Here is a 9,508-nt window from a genome sequence, read left to right as displayed (position 1 = left end):
TATTATTTAAACAAATGTACCATGAAAGAATATCCATATTGTAGCACGAACATTTTTCTTTGACTTTAAAACGTTTAATCGATTTATCTCCAGTAGTTTATGAGAAAATAATTTTACAATTTTGTCGTGCTCTAAATTTAAATAACTTTAACAAAAAAAATAATTTTTAAGAAATATTTATATCACGGGGTATGTGTCTGGTCCCCTTCCTAATGAACTATTACATAATTTTCGAAATCGGAGATTTTTCGAAATTTTCAGGGACCCAGCTGTTAAAAATTTTGATTCTTAAAATATGGGTTATAAATGAACATATTACTTAAAGATTCAAAATCAAATAAAAATATAATTCGTAGGGTTGCCACCTATTGAAATATTTAAATGAAATAAAATTAATAATGCAGGTGATTTATTATAACAAAACAAATTAATTAAGCATTTTTTTGTTACTGTTGCAGATGTTTTCAGAAAAGGTTGCCACCTTTTAAAAAACTTATATTTAATAAAAATTATAAAATTAATTGGGTGATAAAATAAATAAACAACTGAACATTAAACAAAAAGTTTCATTGTATTTGTTGGAAATATTTTGGAAGAAGGTTGCCAGCCTTCCAAACATTGTATTTGATAAAAATTAAAAAAAGATTGAGTAATAAAATAAATGAACATCAAAGTAAAAAACTTTATTGTTACTGTTGCGAATATTTTCGGAAGAGGTTGCCACTCTTTTAAAAAATTGTTTTTAATAAAAATTAAATAGTAATTGAGTGATAAAATAAATAAAAAATTGAAAATCAGACAAAAAGAATGTAAGAAAAATATCGCGAAATGTTGCCACACTTTTGTAAATTCAAAAATCCTTTTAAAGTAAGTAAAAAAAGTATTGGCCAACTATTTAAATATTTAATGCAATAAAATTGATGAACGAATAAAAGAAATTTATTGTTACTGTTGAAAATATTTTAGGAAAAGGTTGCCACCTTTTTAAAAATTGTATTTCATAAAAATTAAAAAAAAATGAGTGACAAAATAAATGAAAAATTTAACATCAAACAAAAAACTTTAAAAAAAGTGCCGAGTAATGTTACCACCTTTTTGGAAAATTCAAAAATGCCTTTAAAATAAACTAATACAATTATATACATAGGTAAATGATGAAAATTATTTGAGAAATATTTGTAATGCATAGATATATTTTGATATATTTTCGATAGAATTTCCAACGAGTAAATTGTGCAAATTGAAATTATTAGAATTATATCAGATCTCATAAAATTGTAAAATAATGGTTTCCCAAGGTCAACTCTCTTACCTCTACTAGGGTGTGCCATTTTGAAGCACCTATGTTTTTTCGACTAAAAAACAGGCTACAACTCTCAATAAGGGGCTACATTGGTTTAAGTGTTTCTAAAAATCAATTTTTTTTATTATCTTGTTAAATTTTACAACACTTCTAGAATGTTGTCCCAAATTTCCGAGTTGATCCGAGTACAGCCTTGAGAACTTGTGCGCTCGAAGCATAAAAGGATTAAAAAGTTGAATTTTGCAAAAAAAAAAAAATATTGACCACTTTAACCCCACTGTACCGCTGTTAGCGCTGTGGTTATGTGGTGACAAGCAACACCAGCAGCCACAACCATTGGCGACGATTGAAAAGCAGACAATTGTGAACAACATAATTTTCCCCAAAGACAGCAAGCGCCAACATTCACCATACACACACACACACACAGCCAAACATACGGCTTCTACTAGAGCTGCGGCGGGCTCCAACGCGCCCAACACACCACCATCGCTCGAGTTCGAGTCAAGTTCAGTGCTGTGCGCAGTCAAAGCATAGTGAAAACCGCTTTCAGCTTTCAGTTGAGCTGCAACGTTACAACCAAACGGTCGCTTCGGTTTTAAGACACGGACTTACTCAACTACGAACATCATAAAGTTTGTGTGCGTGTGCGTGCGTGCGTGCGTGTATTTCTGCTGGACGCAGGCGACAAAGTGATAATAAAACATACAACAACAACAACTCTGTGTATTTAGTATTTCATGCTCCAACGAAAGAAAGAAAGCTCAACGAAAAGAGAAATGCAATAAATTTAAATATTTAAATAAATTAAAAAAGGAAATTCTGATTGAATCTTGAGCTGTGTGACAGTGAATTTCAATAACAAAATCAATTTGACTTTAAAGTGTTGCGGCACGCATATGTGTTAGTGTGTGTGTGTGTTTGTTGAGAGCAACTGCGCGAATTGTTGGAAAAGGTATTTATGATTTTGAGGCATTATTTGCAAAAAGTGTTAATGGAAAGCGTACATACATACATACATATAGGCATGCGTATGTTGGCTTGTTTTTAGAAAAATGTGAAAGAGTCGACACAGAGTTGTTTAACCCTAGCAGAGTGTAAAGTCAAAGTGTTTTCTTCTATTTTTTGTTTGGCCTGTAAATGAATTTTTAGTGCATAGGCATAGAAACAAACATACATATGCACACATATATAATTATACATATTTATTATTTACAATGGTTTGACGCCAACCTTTCGAGGCAATCAGCTGTCAAAGTCAAAGTCACAAATGAGCAAATCTCCGTAAAACTAAAATAAAAGTGTTTTTTTGTATATATTTATATACATACCTGTTTGTATGTATTTACAGCTGAAGTCAAAGCGCTATAAAATCGCTTAAGTGCGCCTAACCCCACTAAAAGTGGAGCCCTGAAACTTTGACAATAGAAGTGAACTGAAATTCGTGTCTCCTTCTTTTTTCTTTCTTTTTTGTTTACTTTTGTAGGTATTTATATAAACACATGTCCAAATTCAGCACTTTGTGTCTTCTTCAATTGTACCGTAGATACACGCACTATAATTTAGTGCGGTCAGAGAAATTTTGTAGGTCAGCGTTTGACTTAAAAAGGCTTTGTGCACATACATACATAGATTTGTGTATGTGCGGGTATAAATGATGATAATATTAAATAATTTAATGTTGGATATATTTTACAAATGTATGTAATTATAATTAATAGTGAACTACTTAATAAATATTTAGTATTTTAATAGATAAATATTTAATTTTTTTCAATACAATATGAAAAATTGATTAATTCCTAACTAAAATACTTTTGACTACAATTTCGTATTTAAAAAAATCTATTTCTTAACTCAAATTAATTAAAAAACTTAAAAAATATTAATTTAAAAAATTAATAAAAATTTCAAAAAGTAAAATTATTTTATTTTTATGAATAACTAATATTAATGTTAATTTTTAAAATTAATAGCATTTATTTTTTTAATTATTACTTTTAAATTTTTTAAACTAATTTGACTTAAAATTGAAAATATTTAAGTATTCCGTCGAAATAATTAAAAAAATTAATACTATTTTTTATGAATTATTTCAAATTATTTTAATTATTTAGACCATAAAAAAAATTATAATAAAATTATTAATTTTTAAAATTAATTAGGTGAAAAAATTTAAAATACTCTTTTTAAGATCAAATTATTAAAAAAAAACAAAGTATTTCATATCATAACTTTTTAAAATTAATTCGGTGCAAAAATTAAAATTTTCCTTTTTAAAATGTAATTAATTAAAAAAATTAATATTAAAATTAAATTTTAAAATTTAAAACTATTAATTTAAAAAAATAATTGGTAAAACAAAACAACAAAATGTTATTAAAAGACCTTAAAAAATATTAATTAAAGAAAATAAATAAAAATTATTATTTTTAAAATTAATTTGCTGAAAGCATTTAAAATTTTCTTTCTAAAGTCTAATTAATAAAAAAAATTATAAAAAAATTCATAAAAAATATTATTAATTTTAAAATTAGTTCGATGAATAAATTAATTATTCAATTTTAAGTCAAATTATTTAAAAAAAATTAAAAAGTCTAAAATTATTACTTAAAACTAAATTTCAAAACTATTTATTCTGTAAAAAAAATTTCGTGTTCTAAGTAAAATTAATTAAATTTCTGAAAAACTATAAATTTAAAATTATAAAAATTATTAATTTTTAAAATTAATTCGATGAAGGAATTAATTATCTTCAATTTTAAGTCAAATTCTTAAAAAAAAATTAAAAAGCATAAAACTATTATTTAAAATTAAATTTCAAAAAATTTTCGGTAAAAGAAAAATTTCGTGTTCTAAGTAAAATTAATTAAATTTCTTATTTAAAAAATATGTAAGAATTATTAATTTTTAAAAATAATTTGGTGAAAAATTTTTTTTTTAGTCTAAAATTAAAAGAATTAAAAGATAATTTGATAATTAATTCGATTAAAATATTTTATAGTCAAATTAATTTAAAAAGTTAAAAGTAATAATTAAAAAAATAAAAGCTACTAATTTTAAAAACTAACATTAATATTAGTTATTCATAAAAATAAAATAATTTTACTTTTTAAAATTTGTATTAATAACTAATAATTTAATTTATAGTCTTAGTTTTAAAAATTAATTAAATAGTAATAAAAAATGACGCCGGCAGTAGCCTGAGCTCAGCCCTAGCAATAGTAATAAATATTAATTTAAAAAATTTATTAATTAGTAATTAATATTAATTTTAAAATTTAATTAATGAATCACTATTTTTAATTTTAAAAATGAATTAATTATTAATTTTAATTTTAAAAATGAAATAATTAATATTTAAGTTTAATTTTAAATTTTAATCATGTAGAAACAATTTATTCGATGAAAAATTAAATATTTTCAATTTTAAACCAAATTAATGAAAAGAATATAATTGATTATTGATTAAAAGAAATAAAAGTTATCAAATTAAAACTAATTCGGTATTGTGTATGAATTTCATTTATTTAATCGCTGAAAAATTTTATATTTTCGATTTCAAGTTAAATTAAATTATAAAATTGAAATATTAATTACTAATTAAAAAATTAAAAACTCACTATTAACTGTTAATTAAATATTCATTTTAAAATTTATTGTTAATTTTAAAAATAGATTAATTATTGCTTTTAAAAATTAATTCGGTAAAAAAAAATTTTATATTTTACTTTTTACGTCAAATTAATTAAAAAAATTTAAAACTGCTGATTTTTTAAAAATTAAAAAGGTTTTGTGCATGAATTTCATTTAATAATTTGTAATATTTTATAACATTAAGAAATGCAAATAAAAAAATAAGATCCTATATGAACACTATATAAGTTAAATTATATCAATTTTGTGTAAAAAAATTTTTAGAATTTTTTTTATAATAAAATAAAAGTAAATTTAAAGACCAGTAGCATAATGATTTATTTTTTCGTTAGAATATTTTTGATATTTATAGAAAATATTTTTTTAATATAATAATTTGTTTACTTCATATTGCTAACAGCAGTCATTTTGCTTTCTTTGAAAACTTAAATTAAATAATATTAAAAAAATTAAGAAAATTCGAAAATTCTAACAAAATAATTAAAAAATATAAATTTGAAATATTTATCAGACGTTAGTGAGGTTGTCGTCAAAAAAATCTAACAATTTCATACTTTTTCCATTATAAACGGACCTTACTTTATATATTTCTTCCAATTTTTTTTTTAATTTAAAATAGTTAAGTTTGAAAAATTTTTAAGAATATTTGTTAAACCGCTTAGATATAAAATGTTTGAGGAACATAATTCGGATTTCTTAGGATCCCTTTTTGTAGAAAAATTTATACTCACTACTTCACTTTCCTTTATTATAATGATACGTTTTAGTTATTTTCTAATATGAGAATGACGTGATGTTAAAAAAGCATTCAAATTTGGTCCAAATAAGTTCTCTTTTTTATGTAAATAATTTTATGCTATTTATGAACAAAAAGGTCGAGCAAATGGCCACCACGGCTGGGTTCGCATATCTTCACCTACTTACGTCAATTTTCGATGACCCGGTGCTGCATTACGGCTGTAGAGCGCTGAATGTTGTCTTTGAGCTCTTTGACTGTTGCTGGTTGATTGGTGTAAACCTTTGATTTAACACACACCCCGAGAAAATGATCTACAGGCGTTAAATGGCATGATCTTGGTGGCCATTTGACTGGGACATTTCTCGAAATTAACGAGTCGGCAAACTTTGCTCGCAATATGTCAATGTTCAGACGGGAAATCTGAGGTGGCGTACCGTCTTGTTGAAATAGAGATCGTCCGCGTCGATTTCATCAAATTGCGGGTAGAAAAGTCGGCCAACAACACGTTAAAACGCTCGTTATTGTTGGAGTTTTAGGCATTTTCTGCCTCATCTCGAAAGAAATAAGGCGCGGTAACTCCGCCTTACCACAAGCCGTACCAAACGGTCAGCTCTTGGGGATGTAATTGCATCTCCCGAACCACACGAGTATTAGATTCAAGATAGGAGAGCTTAGGTTAAGCCATAAATGGCGTTCAACTGAGAAGATTGTGTGCCAGACAAATTTCTTATTCGAATAAAGCTTCGCCGCATCAACGCTTGATTAATAACTTGTGATTAATTTGATAAGTTCAAGTCGATAACCTAACGAAATTGCTATTTCTAATGAATTAACATTTGCTGATAAGCAACATAAACTTTCGTTTAAAAACAATATATTTATAATATTTCCTTCTCTCTTCTTTTTTTTCCAGTGAAATCATAACTTCGCGAAATATAAGTGAAAATTGTACGAGCAGCATTAACAACGCTTAAATTGTCTATTAAATTAACAGCTGCGCTTAAATCAGTCAACAGCAGGGTGAGTTCAAATAAACAAATATTTATGTATGTATATAATATAAGAATATGAAAATAGTAACCAACTGGCTTCTGGAACATTTCAAGTATTTAAATTTATACACATAAGACTGTATGTGTTTGTAGCCAGAAGATTTAAGTGCAAAGTGTAATAAAGTACAGATGCACAAATGCAGCATTCACGGCCAATGTCAATGGCAAGGATATGCAGGAGCTGAAACGCTCGCTGGCTGGCTCTGTACCAGTTGGCTGACAGTTGCAGGCAGTCAAGGTGAAGGTTAAAGGCGCTCACTCATATACATATATGTACGTGTGTGTGTGGCTAGTCACATACATACATTTGTGGATATGTTTGAGCAACGAAGAGAGTGTGAGGCTGCTTCTGTCTTGTTGTTGTAATTATAGTCACAAAAGTTTACGAACGCGTAAAACTTGGACTAAAACTAGGCTTCAGTGAAAATAGCGAGTAAAGTCAAAATGTTTGTTTTTCAATTCTTTCTGCCTGCAACTAACTACCTCAAGGAAGCTGAAATTGTGTATTTAAAATGTGTGTGTTGAGAAAAAAGTCATAATTCATTGTTTACATGCAAAAATAATTTGCAAATTGATTATGTTTGTTCTGCGCATGTGTCATAAAAATATTTTGCGCTCTCACTTTGGCCATTCGTGACGCTCTTTTACTCTTATAATCAGGAAAGTAGCACCGCTTTGCAGCTTTCTCATTCAATATAATACAAAGTATACAAGTATATGTATATAATTGCTTCCTGCATCTTCACGAAATGCTTGGCCGAGCTTCTCGTATCATTTATGGTCAGCGACATAACCTTTTTCGGCAAATAGGGAGCTCTAAACTGTAAACCGACTTCCAGTGACTGCTGGTTTTTTGCCAGATATTTTCTTGTCAGAAATACAATCAATAGTTTTCTATGGACTGCTTTACTTATTTGAGAGTTCCGAGCATGAAACGAAGTCAAATCGATGGAGTATCGAATTTGAGAAGTCAAATTTGCTTTATTTTATGAATGTTATTTGTTTTCAAAATTTCTTTGAATAAGTCGTAACTGGTGATACTTTAAGCCAAATGAAGTATACAAACTATTTCAAATGTTAGCCCCGGCTATTTCTCAATTGGTCTAACCGTTGAGTCCAATTTTCGATGTCTCTTTTACTCTCTAGCATTTCGACTGGTAACAGGTAAATGGCACGGGAGATGTTTTGCTCCAAGTCCTGAATCAAAGGGGGTTTGTCCGCATAGACTTTAGACTTACATATCCCCACAGGAAAAAGTCTAATGGTGTGTTTTCACACAATCTTGGTGGCCAATCGACTCGCCCAAAACGTCAAATTATCTGCTCACCAAAGTGTTCACTCAATAAATCCATTGATTGATGCGTTGTGTGGGAAGTGGCGCCGTCTTGTTGAAATCAATTGTCGCTGAGATCACGAGCTTCAACTTCACGCATTAAATAGTCGGTTATGACGCGATAACGGTGGCCACTGACGTTTACGTTCTCACCGGTCGGCATCATTTTTGATCGATGATTCCACGAGCCCACAAATCACACCAAACCGTTGTTTTTTCTGTATGAAATGGCAATTTTGCTTGTTTACATACCCATTAAGCCAGAAATGGCCCTCATCGCTGCACCAAATTTAGCTCGAAAACGTCGGATCTTCTTGGAACTTTTCAAAAGCTCATAGAGCGAAGCGATGTCGCTTGGGAAGCCCGAGCGGCTTCAGCTCTTGCACAGGCTGTATTTTGTTTGCTTTCAATTTAAGATCTCGACGATCGATAATATTTCACAATATTACTAGAAAGTTGGTTAGCTTATCTGCATCAGATTGAAGTACAAGAGCCAATTTTTGATAATCTGTTCTGATGTGAACCGTATTTCAGTGAGGGTGTTCTTCAACATCCACAACAAATGGTAGTCAAAAAGAGCAAGGTCGGGGCTACAAGCGGATCTGAGATGCCAAATCGTCTTTCAACGTCTCTTAAATTCAATTTATTGAATTCCTGATTTCCTTGCTTTTGATCTTTCTTTTACTGTAACGCCATCAGCTCATTATCTTAACCTGTGTTCCATGACTTTGTTGCCATTTTAAGTAGATTTGGCATTACTAAAGATATTTCAGTTACTGGAATCTCGTTAGCTGTGATTTCCACGTCGAAAACGCTATCGAACGCCTGAGCACTTAGTCAGTTCAAAAGGTCACTTATCGCAACTACTGACAGATCTATAGTTACAAAGACTATACATAAGTACATACTATATTACTATATATCTGTTTTATCTTATTCACATCTCACATTTACACACTACCGCAATTTATTGTCTGTATGTATGTATTTAATTAAATTTTTCCAGCAATCAAAATAATTTATTGCATTTCATTGTTGACATATTACAACGCATACCGTTACAGCTGCGCATATTGTAATTTTTTTTGAAAATTTCACACATTTTCACTTGTGCTCGTATAAGCCTCAAGATCGCGGCGGTCTCCACTCAATCAAACTCGAGTTGCATTGCGCTTGCGCATAGCTCAGCTTCGCCTGCAAACTTTTGTCGGTGTTTGAGTGTGTGTTGTTGCACATTTCTTTTGTTTCCATGGAAAGTAATTTCACGAAAGAAAAACCAGCTAAGCGAGTAACATGCGGCAAACGAGTTTGCTCCAAGCGGTAAATGTTTATCAGCAGCAATCGCTCAGTTGTCTTAAATGGGCGTTTGTAGCTGTCGAGACGGTCATATTTGAGGACTGTTTGATATAACATCAAACAATTTA

The 9,508-nt window shown here is 29.0% G+C and overlaps 1 protein-coding gene across 3 annotated transcripts in view; it reads left to right on the top strand.

Annotated features, from left to right (window-relative positions):
• The first annotated feature begins 1,819 nt into the window (after window positions 1-1,819).
• LOC126760752 (carboxypeptidase D) overlaps window positions 1,820-9,508 on the top strand; it is a 53,030-nt gene continuing 45,341 nt past the window's right edge. Inside the window, exons 1-2 of one of the 3 annotated variants that reach the window (XR_007667245.1) lie at window positions 1,820-2,258; window positions 6,613-6,719. The gene's annotated coding sequence lies outside the window, so the exon portion shown is untranslated. The remainder of the gene's footprint in view (window positions 2,259-6,612; window positions 6,720-9,508) is intronic. The other 2 variants (XM_050476630.1, XM_050476631.1) reach the window with 2 other exon arrangements.

Source organism: Bactrocera neohumeralis, chromosome 5 (assembly GCF_024586455.1).
Source record: "Bactrocera neohumeralis isolate Rockhampton chromosome 5, APGP_CSIRO_Bneo_wtdbg2-racon-allhic-juicebox.fasta_v2, whole genome shotgun sequence".
In the NCBI taxonomy this organism is placed as follows: domain Eukaryota; kingdom Metazoa; phylum Arthropoda; class Insecta; order Diptera; family Tephritidae; genus Bactrocera; species Bactrocera neohumeralis.
This window is presented reverse-complemented; position numbering and strand designations above follow the sequence as displayed.